Raw genomic sequence first — 12,320 nt, 5'->3', positions numbered from 1 at the left:
CGCTGTACTTTAGGGCAGACACATTATCTTTTCTGCACTTAAGAAATCTCCCTAGTACTTAGGAGGTTGAATGAAGCAAAATTGCCACAATTTCAAGGCCAGTCTGGAAGGCAGAAGTCCAGTATGAGGCTGTTTCAAAAATAATAAGCCTTATCATCTTTAAATTCCTAGTACAATTTCATTCACATAACTTTTAAGAAGCTTCTTGTGGTTCCTGAGGAAGAGAGTGTAGGTGTTTCTTAGTCCATTCTCAATATCCTATCTTACTTAGGAATTATCTTTAAAAAATACACTGAATATTTGATCTTTAGTTTTCTAAAATCCTCAGAAATACTGATCAAAAATAACAGACTAGAGTATTTTATCATAATTCAACAGAACAAGGATTCCTTTTCTTTCAATATAAATTTAGGCCTTTTATAATCTTCAATATTTGTTATGAGTAATTCTTAGCTCATTTGGTCATGAATATGCATGTTTTTAGGAAAACATTTCTAAGAAACTCAAAGCATATGTTTTATTATATATAATATTAACAAATTAGAGATGACATGCTTATTTTTGTTAAACATGTAAATCGAGTCCTACTTATTGAATATTTTTAAAATCAGAAATGTTCTCATGTATGCCCTGAAATTTTTAGTAGTTTGAAATTTAAGTGTATTAACTGACCCACTTATGAATATAAAAACTGACAGGCCAAATTGCTCTGCTGGTTTTGAACCTAATGGCTCTATTCTGTGTAATTAGAAAATGCCCAACTCCTTAAGTCAAATCCTTAGCTCTTTCTACCAGTCATAGGAAATCATTTAATAGCTATGGCAGTGTATATATGTCTGTAATCCCAGCACTAGGGACTTGGAGGCCGGAGGATAAGGACTGTCCATAGCTACGTGGTAAGTTTGAGGCCAGCATGAGCTATGTAAGACTCTGGAAAACAAAAAGCTGTCCCCTACCAAACAAGCAGAAACATAAAGGTAGCATAAAGGCATACAAATAGAAAATTCCAGGGCAGGCTGTCACTGCGTAATGTATTCTTGTCTACAAGATCTTCCTTCTATGTGATTCTATATTATGTGAGTCTATGGTCATCTTTTCCTGTGTTGTAAAGTGTTTAAAAGGTACCTTTTTTAGAAAGGGAAAAATCATGTTACCTATATATATGCTAATTATCTATTCATGAGAGAAATGGCTGGTATAGCCAGTTCAGAAGAAGAATGTTGGCCGGAAATACTAACATAAATGTATTATTAGATATAATTTTGTTTTATTATATTGTTGAAGGGAAAACTATTACAACCTGAATATTCATTGCATTCCCTGTTTAGATCAGTGACCTGACAGTATAGCCCAGAATTGGTAAGCAGCAGGGCCTTAGACAATCACAGGAGATGACTTGCCCCACAATGTGGAGATGGCAGCAAGTAAATGTAAGGACCACCTCTTATTTTAGACAGAGCCAGTACAATTGATGATATGTCCCAATGTAGTAAAAAAAAAACATGCTGATGCTTGGGCATTTAGAGGTTGGCCAGGGCCATTCTAGCCCCATCCTTTGGCAAAAGCACAACACAGCTCAGAAAATTGGTGATGCCATCATCAAATGTTGTCACAGACTTTAAATCTGTTGATGTGCTTCAGAGGTCTGTCATATTATGGCAGTCTTTTGATGGTGGTGTCTGTGAGACATCTAAGTAAATGCAGCCTAGGATTATGAGCATTCTGTGTAGAGTTGGGACTGGATGTATAGACTGGAGAGATAAAATGGGAAGTGTGGCAGATTCTTGGATGCCCTGAACCACATAACCTAGCAAGAAAAGATTCAGTGCAGATTGCCAATATCCTACTATGAGTGCGTACCCTGACACACACTACGGTGTTTTCTTTCCTTTCTTAGGGCTTTTACCTGTGCCAGAGAATGTAGCTTGTGTACTGCTTGATGGTGTGTGGAAGCTAACAGTCATTGGATCAATTCAAAACTGAGAGAGGTGGCAGTTAACAGGCAAGGCCTCAGACTCTATCCTGGATAACGAGGATCTAGTCTAGACGAATCTCTGGGTCCCCAGTAGACAGGAATAGCATGCAGTATCCTAGAGTAGTAACCAGCTTAACGATGCTTCTGTTGGTCTTGTGTCTTTCCCTTCTTCTGCCTCCCCCAACTTTGTTCTGCTTTCTTGGCAATGCCTCCCAAATGAACTTTTTTGTCTTCACCCGTGGTATTTGAGAGTGGTCATCTGAGTAGATGATAACGTGAGCCATGGCATGTACAACTGTGGAAAAGGAAGGTAATTTCATCCAGGGACAAATTTTGTAAGACTGACAAAGTCTGTGAAAAAAATGAGTACTTTAGGTTTACAAGGAGACTGAATGAAGTTTCGCACTAAGCTGTACGGTAATGAACTTATTTTCCTGGAGAGTTTAATAAGCATTAACTACACCACAGTTGTAGTGTTTTTCTCCAAGTGCTTTGGATGGATGGATGGATGGATGGATGGATGGATGGATGGATGGATGGAAAGAGGCTGGCTAGTATGGGGTACTTAAATTAGTGCTTTTAGAGGTATTGTTGGAAATCATGATTAATAATTTCCTCCCACTGTGTCACCTCCTACTACATCTGTATGAAAGATGAATAAACTAGGACTCATAGGTCTAGCTTCATTATACAGTTTTTGAACTTCGGTGACTTGACAAGTCCATCTGTATGATCAGGTCATACTCTAGAGCTCTGTAGTAGTCAAATACATTCTGTAGCTTCTGGGCACACACAAACAAACACAACTTTATTATGTTGCTTGTTTTCAGCATTGACTGCATTTCATGAATTCATTAAGTGTAATAGCTCCAGTTTCTACGTTTTAGAGACAAATGAGGAGGATTCAGAGGACAGCCTTTTGTGTGTATATGTAGTTTTTACATGAGCTAGGCTTACACATTTCAGTTATACTGTCTGTCTCAGGTTTTGACATGCTTACTCACACGTACACACATATACAAAGATCTTCCAAATTCTAAAATGTCTAAAATACATCGAAATGGTGACATAGTGAGAGTATGTGTTTTTGAAATATGTTTATGTGCTATGCCTTTACATTAAGTGTAATGCTTTTAGAGGGTGGCAGGAGGGTGAACCCACGTGAGCTCCTGGAGGTGGATGTTGGAGGATGTTTCATTTATCATGGTTGGATCGAAAATTACCGTCTTCTGTGTGGTTTCTACTTCCCCACTAGGCTACTGTGGTGATCCAGGGCTCTGAAACAGTCCGAGGATAGAAACCTGCAAACTATCTGTCTAGCCATAAGCCAAGGATTCTGCCAGTTCTATAGACCATGTTTTCACAAACCAGATTGACAGGAGCTTGAGAGACAGACAGATGTAAATATTTCCCATGGTAATCTGCCTGCTGAATTAGCACTACCAAGTAGAATGTTTTCACTTTAAATGCACAGAAAGCAGCCTTCTCTAATCACTAGCCTGCTTTTTTCTACCCAAGCAATGCTGCATCTTCTCTCCCTTTTTACGACTTCTCTCTATATATATCCACAATTAGCCTATCTTCCTTTCCAGTTAATTCTTTAGATCCTTTAGTCCTCTCTCTAATGTCATTTTTGTCATCTTTTAACTATCAGCGCTTCTTCAAATGATTGCCTGGAGTGGCTAAGAACACTTGCTCTTGCAGAGGACCTAGGTTTGGTTTCGAGCATCCCCGTCTTGTCTTACAGCCATCTGTGACAGCAGTTCCAGGTGATTCAATACCCTCTTCTGACTTCTGCTGCTACCAAGCACAATAACCAAATGATTCAACACAATGTCTTTTATTTTCGGAAGTATATATTATGATTATAATTACTGTGCTGTCTAACAGCATGTGAGAATTTACCAGTCCCATCTGATTATAGCTTGGTGCTCATCCTTTGACACATCAGTTCCACTCACCCTCACTGCTATGCCCCATTATTCTCCACAGCCTATTGTCCTATTCTCCACATATGAATGATACCTTCCAGTACTTTTCTTTGAGTGTAAGGGTTTCGTCATTTGCTGTAACTACCTAAAGTTTCATCTGTTGCTACAAATGACAAGATTTAATCCTTTGTATAGCTAAATAGAATTCCACTTTATGTGTACATTTATAGATATGTATATTCACCGGTTAGACATTTATGTTGTTTTCCCCTGCACCCCTTTTTGGCTCTTTTGAATAGTGCTGCCTTAAGCCAGGGTGAGCAGATAATATTTAAGATTTGGATCTTATTGCCTTTGGGTCTGTAACCAGGAGTAGAGATTGCTGGATCATCCAGAAGTTTTCTTTTCATCGTTTGAGTAACTTTCTTTCTGCTTTCCAAAATAGTTGTACTCACTTATGGTGTAATTTTACATATTTAAAGGACAGGCTTGAAATTCTTCTTGTTATATTTCCTTTTGTTGGTTTCATTCTCAAGGTAACATGTTGCTAAAATAAAAGTTTGAATCACAATATTCTTAGGTTTTCTAAAAGTTGGGTGTTTTTGGATAACTTCCAAGTTTTATCTCAGCTATCAGTCTGTCTTCATCCAGAAGTTGACAACTTTGATATTGTGAAGGGGCAATGTGGAAAACCCAGCAACTTTAGAAACATCTTAACTGAAAAATATTGCTTAACTAGTTGTGAACTCACACAACTGTGCTTAGATTTAACAGTTTTCCAGTTTCTTAACTTTGCCATAAAGTTATGGTGAGAAGATAATTTGTTTGTTTTTGCTGTTTCATTTTAAAAAGTTTTGGAACATTTTGGACACAGGGTCTTCCTTTGCAGTCCAATCTGTCCCAGAACTCCCTGCAATCCTCCTGCCTCTGCATTTCAGAATCCTGGAATTGCAATCTCAAGCTTCAATGCCCAGTTTTCTGTTTGTTTGTTTCCTGGAGGCCTTGCTGATAATGATACGCTGATGTCTATAGTGTTGATTCACTTACTAAGTCTAGGTACCTTTTTGGACTTTAATTCAAAACATCAATAATGGATTATTAAATAGGATTAGAAAATAATATAATTACCTACCTCTTTGTCTGACTAATCAAATCTTCACATGACGTGTTTGCTTTAGATACATGTTTCTTTTTCCTTTTTGAAAATAACATTTCTGTGAAGGCCATTTCTGTGAGCTCTCCCTGTCATGGTTTTAGTGTTTGTCACCCTAGTGGATGTATGAGTGCACTGTAGAGACACTATAGAGACATATATACAGAAGGATATATGCTTGCTTTGTAAGTGTTTGAACTTTGTGACATTCTTAGCTCTTGAGTCATATACAGATAGGACACAGTCTGACGACTTCTGTTCTCCTCTGTGACTACAACACCATCATTTCTCCTTGATTTGTGTGACTTCCTTGGCACAAGTTCTTTTAGAGCAAAAGTGGTAATGGTTTTTCTCATCTATTTCCTTAAAATGTTAGAAAAGTGTCTTGGTTTCCCATAACATTGACAAAAACTACTTAGGGAGAAAGGGCTTATTAGAGCTCACAGTTCAAGTGTATGATCCTTCACGATAGGAAAGTCAAGGCAGCAGCAAGTTGAAGCAACTGGCACACTATATTCAGTCAAGAAACAGAGAGCAGTCAATGAATGCTGCATGTTGCAGTTCTGTTCCCTTTCTCCATTTATATAATCCTGCATCCTAGCTAGAGAATGGTGTCACCTACAGTGTATGAATCTGCCCACACCATTGACAAGGTCAAGATAATCTCCTAACCACAGACATGGCCAGATGCCCCTCTCCCACATCACTCTAGATTCTGTAAGGTGGCAGTTACACAAACCATCTTAAAGCTTAAGTAGATAATAGTTGGTTGTAAAAATGACTTAAATATTGTAAATGTTTGTTTTACATTTTCTTTTTATATTCATTCTCATTCTCTCTCTCTCTCTCTCTCTCTCTCTCTCTCTCTCTCTCTCTCTCTCTCTCTCTTTCTGACCTGAAGAGTCTCAGAATTAAATTTCAATTAAAATATAAAGGAGGTTATTGAGAAACCTAGGTTGGCATTTGGATATCTGGGAGTTGCAGATGTCTAGACACACAGCGCAGGGTTTGCATTCTTGCTTAGAGCCTTCTTCTCGATGTGGTGCAATGATGATGATAAATTCAGGAGGCTTGCATGTGGGCAGCCTCTTCCCAGTATCAGCTGTTACTTTGCTGAAAACCTTTGGCTCTAAGATCAGGAACTTAGTCTGAGGTGGCCTGCTTTTCTCCCAAATACCTGTGCTGCCACACTAATGTCATAGATAATTTTGTAATATGCAAACTGCACTTATCTGCATAAATTGTGCAGAAATGTTGAAGAAATTAAGGGAGAGATTCTGGCAACATTAGAATATCGTTTCTCAGTTGCTTGCACTAATTGAGCATGTTTAAGTGAAGTAATCTTTTTGAGGAAGTGTATCACTACGGTCAGGCTTTGAGGCTATATAGATCCCTGCTTTGTGCTTGTATTTGAAGAGGTGACGACTCTGCTTTCTGCTCTGGCCACCATTCCTGCTGCTATTGTGCTTACCTGCCATGATGGACTTTTTCCCTTTCTGTTTTTCTTTTTCGGTATTCTTCTCTCATAAAATATATCTTGACTGCAGCCACTCCTTCCTCCACTCCTCCCAGTTCCCCACCCCCTCTTCCCCAGATCCACTCCTCTGTTTCCCTTCAGAAAGTGCAGGCCTCCCAGTTGATTATCAACTGAATATGGCATATTAAGATGCAATAAGGGGAGGGCGGCAATGGGGGAAGGATGGGGAGGGGAACACCCATAAAGAAGGGGAGGGGGAGGGGTTAGGGGGATGTTGGCCCGGAAACCGGAAAAGGCAATAACACTCGAAATGTAAATAAGAAATACTCAAGTTAATAAAAAAATTAAAAAAAAAAAGATACAATAAGGCCAGGCACAGACCCTCATATCAAGGCTGGGCAGGCAACCCAGTAGGAGGGAAAGGGTCCCAAGATCAGGCAAAAGAGTCCGAGACACCTCCACTTCCGTTGTTGAGAATCCCACAAGAACACCATAAGGTATGCAGAGGACCTCGCTCAGACCAATACAGGGCCTGTGCTTGATTCAGTCTCTGTGAGTTCCCATGAGCCCTACTTACTTGATTCTTTGGGCTGTGTTCTCCTGTTGTCCTCGACCTCTCTGGCTCCTACAGTCCTTCCTCCCTGATGAACTTTTACCCCTCTGGATCTGTAAGGCAAAATAACTCTTCTGTAGGTTGTCTTTCTTATGATGTTGTACCACAGAAATAGAAAAGTCACTAGTGAGTACAATCCCCTTATACATGCAATATCTTTATGCCTATAATGATCTTAGTCTTTCTTATGTTGATAATTCATGCCTTTGCCCTCGTTGACCAATCTTTATAGGTGTTTCTCAATTTTGTTGCTGTCAATTCTATGTTAAAATAACTTTAATGATACATTGCATTAGAATTACTGTCCTAATATAGGAACTTGAGTTTGAAAAAAAAATCTATATATAACAACACACTTCTCCTATGTTACCCTAAGCATCTTGTCAATGCCTAGAGCACATCTCTTATAGTCCCTTGCCTAATAATGAGTACTTGTATATATTATGGTTTTCTCTGAAGGTGAATTGCATGTATTCTGTAGTCACTCTGTGTGCTATGTGAGAAAACGAAAAGTTGACTGTATATTCATAAAGAAATAAGGTGACTATATGGAAAGAGTTAGACTGACTCACATGGCAGCACATTTTTGCAATGCTGTGAATGGGTTCCAGGGTAGCCCTCATAGAGATGTTTTTGTATGGATAGGAATCATTGGTGTTAGTGACCTTTTCTTATTAAGGTTGGTTCTTTGGTTAATTATTATGTGGGAAACTGAAAAAGCTGGTTTAAAGTATTTCCATGTATAAGTAGCTTTTGTGGCCTACTACATATTGGAAGCTATTTCTGGCATCTCTAATTGTACTTCAAGAGACCTATCGATGATTTAGACTCAGAATAGAATTGACCCTTCTCTAGGAAAAATAATATGAAACAAATTTAATAAGCCTCACACCAGGGTTAGTGCAAAGACACAAGGTAGTCATTATATTGCAGAAAATTAGGACAATAGGTTCATGCCTTAAGGATCTTTGAGAATTAGTTTCCTTTGGGTGGCACTTCCAGACATGGAGTTAAGTACCTGCTTCTGAACATTTTCTGTGTCATGGTGTACATGTAGATCAGGATCCAGATATTAACATTAATTAGAGGAAGTGTTTCTGTGCATACATCCATACATTGATGATGGACTAGTAAATGAAGAGGATTACTTCTCTTTTGTCTATAGTATTTACTGGCTTACTAATAAATCTTTGTTATTGATTATAATTATTGAATGTCTACAACTAGTTTGGAAAATACGTTAGGTACAGTTTTCAACCTGTGGCATTATTGGGAAAGTTATATTCCACTCTGCCCCGTCTCCCAATTTGTATCATGGGTGAAGGCCCTCGAATGAGATACTGGATCCTTGGTCCTCTCCCTCTCTTTGCTCTCTGACTGTCACGAGGAAAGTTGTCGTTATTACCACATATTCTCATATTGCCACAGCTCCAAAATAAACCTTTTATCTTTTAAAGTTGATTACTTCAGGTACTTCATTGTAGCCATACAAAGTTTATGCCAGATGTCTGTGAATAATACAAGACCTTTGTCCACTAATAACCTATCAAGTATATCAATTTAACATATGTCTTTTTATCTAAAAGGAGAGTATTGGTAGAATGCTAAAATAAGAGCTAATTAAAGGCTGTTGTTATTGAAAATTTTCAATTAACAAAAGCCTTTTTTAACCATAGCGAGCATTTGAAAACAAAAAGAGGTGGGAGAGGGTTACTGAGAAATATTGCCACTGAGATGATCAATAGAGGTTCGAATGTCTGACTTGTTAGCAAAGAGAAAATGCACTAGCTTATTTTCACCACAGGGGTCCAATGGCCATAGCTGATTGTTTGTGATGTTTACTGTCCCTGAAACACTGCATTCATGAGGGCTTGTCATGCCTTAACCTAGCTGTGCATGTGCAGCTGAGTGGAGAACCTCTGCATTGCATTCTGGATGGCTGTGGGACAGCATATTCAGGAGCCCCACAGGGGAATGCAGGGACTTCTTCCTTCATCTGACTATCGCAACCAGCGTTTGCTTGTTCAGCTAAACTCACTGATGCTTCTTCTCTCTGCCTGAGACAGGATGATAAGAAAGGAGGGAGACAAGTTGGTAGGGCAGATAGAGGAATATGTCCCTGCCCTATTTCTCTGTGAGCATTGCTTGTATCCTCAGAGGTGATCCCTAGAAATGAGCTTAGTGAAGTAAGGCTTATCTGTTTTCTGGGCATAGGCAGTGTAATTTCGAAAGGTCTTTAGATATGGGTTACTCATAGAGTAGAAAATAGTTGGAAATGTGGGCTCAGTGGAAACAAGTGTGATGCACTTGACAAGAGTCAGGGAAGATTCTCTGGTCCCTGTGGGGCTTGAGATAGTTGTAAGGATGACAGTTTTCCTTGTCAATGATAGAGATTAAGAAGGAGAAACTGAGAAATACACCCAGATCTGTTTATTTAGGTAGAAAAGCCTAGTGGTTGAGACCAAACTTCTAGAATGAGACTGCTTAGATTTCAATACTGTTCATTACTGTTCAATACAGTTCAGAACTGTTCATTGAGCTAAATGATACCAGGGAGGTTACCGAACATTGGTATATGAAGATCATAACACTATATACTCTATATTTGTATTATAAAAGTGATAGAATTAAGTGATTATGTCTTTGGCATGGAACAAGTAAAATAAAAGCATAAAGAGGTGGGGAGGGTTACTTTTGGAATACAAAAATCCTGTCAGGAGACAGTGTTATGGGAATCAAGAAATTGAAGTTTGTCTGGCGGGAGGAAAAGAGCAAAATAGTTCAGTATCTCTAGGGAATGAAGAGTTACTCAACCATGTGAGTTGTAACTGATGGGCCAAAATATTTTTTCTGGTAATCGATCAACTCAATAAAATGTAAGTTTGGAATTTAAGAAAAGTCTCAGTTTCTGAGTAAACATCTGCTAAAGCAGCTTATGTTCAAGAGCAAAGGTGGTAAAGGTCATTTCTTTGTCACTGAGAGTTGAAGATCTTGACAGACTAGAGTCCCTAGAACTGGTTAAATCTGTATGACAAGTTCCGCTGCAGTAATATATGTTGACCTTGCTACTGAATTTAGTTTCTGTTTGCATTTGTCATGACAGAGGCCTCAGAAAATGCCTCTGCGCCAGCTTCGTAGTGGCAGTGACATAACTGTCTTAAATTGCAATTTAATAAACATTTATTATAACGCATACATGTGAGAGTTATCATGTAGTATTTGTCTTTCTGAGTCTGCCTTAGTTTGCTTAATAAAACGATGTCCAGTCCCATCCCTTTCTCTGCAAATGTTATGATTTTATTCTTTTTGTACAATTTAGTGATGATGTATAGTCTGATAGTTTGAATCTTCATTTCCTGTTGACTAAACAATTTGGTTTTATTTTCACATTTTTAGTTGCCAGTGGTGTGTGTGTGTGTGTGTGTGTGTGTGTGTGTGTGTGTGTGTGTAGTGTGTGTGTAGTGTGTAGTGTGACTTTAGACTTTTTTGCCTTTTTAAATTTGAATTTTATAGCCAGAGAAATATTTTAGTGATTTGATGCTTTTAGAGAAGACCCAAATTTGGGTCCCAGCACCCACATAGCAATACTCAACTCCTTGTAATTCTAGCTCAAGGGGGTCCAGTGCCCTCTTCTGAACTCTACAGACACCAGGCATTCACACATATACATAAAAAATAAATAAACACAAAGAACTCCGGGTAATTAAGGCTGAGATAGGGAGAAATATCCACTACCAAATGGTCAGCTTTGAAAACATATGTATGAGTAACACCTGAGAGATACATATGCACACTCACGTGTGCACACACACACACACACACACACACACACACACACAAATAACTATTAGCGAGGCCAGGAATTTGAAATAGAAGTTATATGTGGGAATGTTAGGGAAGGGGGAAATGCTATAATCAAAACATAATATAAAAATAAAGGAAATAATGTTTTACGATTGGACTGTATTTATCCTTCTTGGTTTGAAGCCTTGAATAAGTTATTTTACTCAAAGTAGCAAATGAACCTGGGTGAATCTCAACCTCAGGTCAATTGAAATCCATCCTTCAGTCTTTGTGAGGGCTCAGTCCATTTTTCAGTTACATTTATACCTAATATCCTTTGTGTTGCTGCCAGGAACCTTGTGATATTTTGAGGCTGAATGTCAATATTTACTTACACACCTAGCAGGTTTTGAGACTGCTAAAAGTTTTTAATCTCTTAGTATGTACTTTCATTTGAGTAAATATTTTGCGGGGGAAAAAAGCTTCAAAATTTCCCGAAGGGATCTTTCTTCTTTCTAATATGTTAAACCCCTGAAGTATTCATTACTTTGGTCAGTTTCTGATGTATTTGGACACATGATTAATCAGTTGTTCTTGGCAGGAATATTGGAGTAATAAATTTAATCTGCTTTTTGTCATCATGGAAATCCTTTCTGGTTTTTGCTTCCCCCCTTTCTCCTTCCATTACAAGTGCTTATTGACAGGTATGTATAAATGTAAGGTTTATTCTGTAGTAAGATCTGTTTACTGGTGAGTGTAGAGGAATATCTTTATGACAAAATAAAATCTGAGTTTGATCAGAAACTAAAGCAACCAAAGAAGATAAATTGTCCAGTTAGCACATAAAAATACCATTAAGTCACCTAGAAAATGAAAATTCTAAGAAAATCCCTCACATTCTGTAGAGTGGTTAAAATAAAAAGTTAGATAATAAACAATGCTAGAAAGAATATAGAGAAATTGGAATCTTTCCTCTGCTTATTGTGGTATAAAATGTTGAAACTGATTTGGAAAACAGGTTGACAGTTCTGCACAAAATTACATATAAAATACTGTACCATCTGATAATTCCACTTCAATTGAGTCAAGGGAGAAATTTGTGTATTGAAAGACTCATCCATGATTGTCCAAAGCAGTATTCAGATAGTTCAAAGCTACTATTTACAGTAGCTTGGAACTGGAAACAGACCAGATGTTACTTGGCCATAAAAAGAGATGAAGAGGTGATATATGCTACAGCATGGATGAACCTTAAAACCATTAGTTAAGTCAAAAAAAGTCTTTCAGTGCCAGCATATTATATTATTATATTATTCCACTAATATGAAACTCCAACTTAAGGAAATCTATAGAGACAGAAAGCTTATTGCTTAAAGCTGGTAAGGAGT

General features: G+C 38.0%; 1 protein-coding gene and 1 long non-coding RNA gene across 4 annotated transcripts in view; one reads left to right on the top strand and one right to left on the bottom strand.

Annotated features, from left to right (window-relative positions):
* LOC102553061 (uncharacterized) overlaps nt 1–12,320 on the bottom strand; it is a 117,397-nt gene that overhangs the window by 81,220 nt on the left and 23,857 nt on the right. For both annotated transcript variants that reach the window (XR_015646905.1, XR_015646904.1), the window contains exon 4: nt 7,114–7,202. This is a non-coding gene — a long non-coding RNA (uncharacterized LOC102553061). The remainder of the gene's footprint in view (nt 1–7,113; nt 7,203–12,320) is intronic.
* The window catches only part of Xk (X-linked Kx blood group antigen, Kell and VPS13A binding protein), a 36,385-nt gene that overhangs the window by 14,083 nt on the left and 9,982 nt on the right, over nt 1–12,320 (top strand).

This window comes from Rattus norvegicus, chromosome X (genome assembly GCF_021556685.1).
Source record: "Rattus norvegicus strain SHRSP/BbbUtx chromosome X, alternate assembly SHRSP_T2T, whole genome shotgun sequence".
Lineage (NCBI taxonomy): Eukaryota > Metazoa > Chordata > Mammalia > Rodentia > Muridae > Rattus > Rattus norvegicus.
The sequence above is the reverse complement of the archived record's forward strand: the minus strand, read 5'-3'. Positions and strand labels throughout refer to the sequence as shown.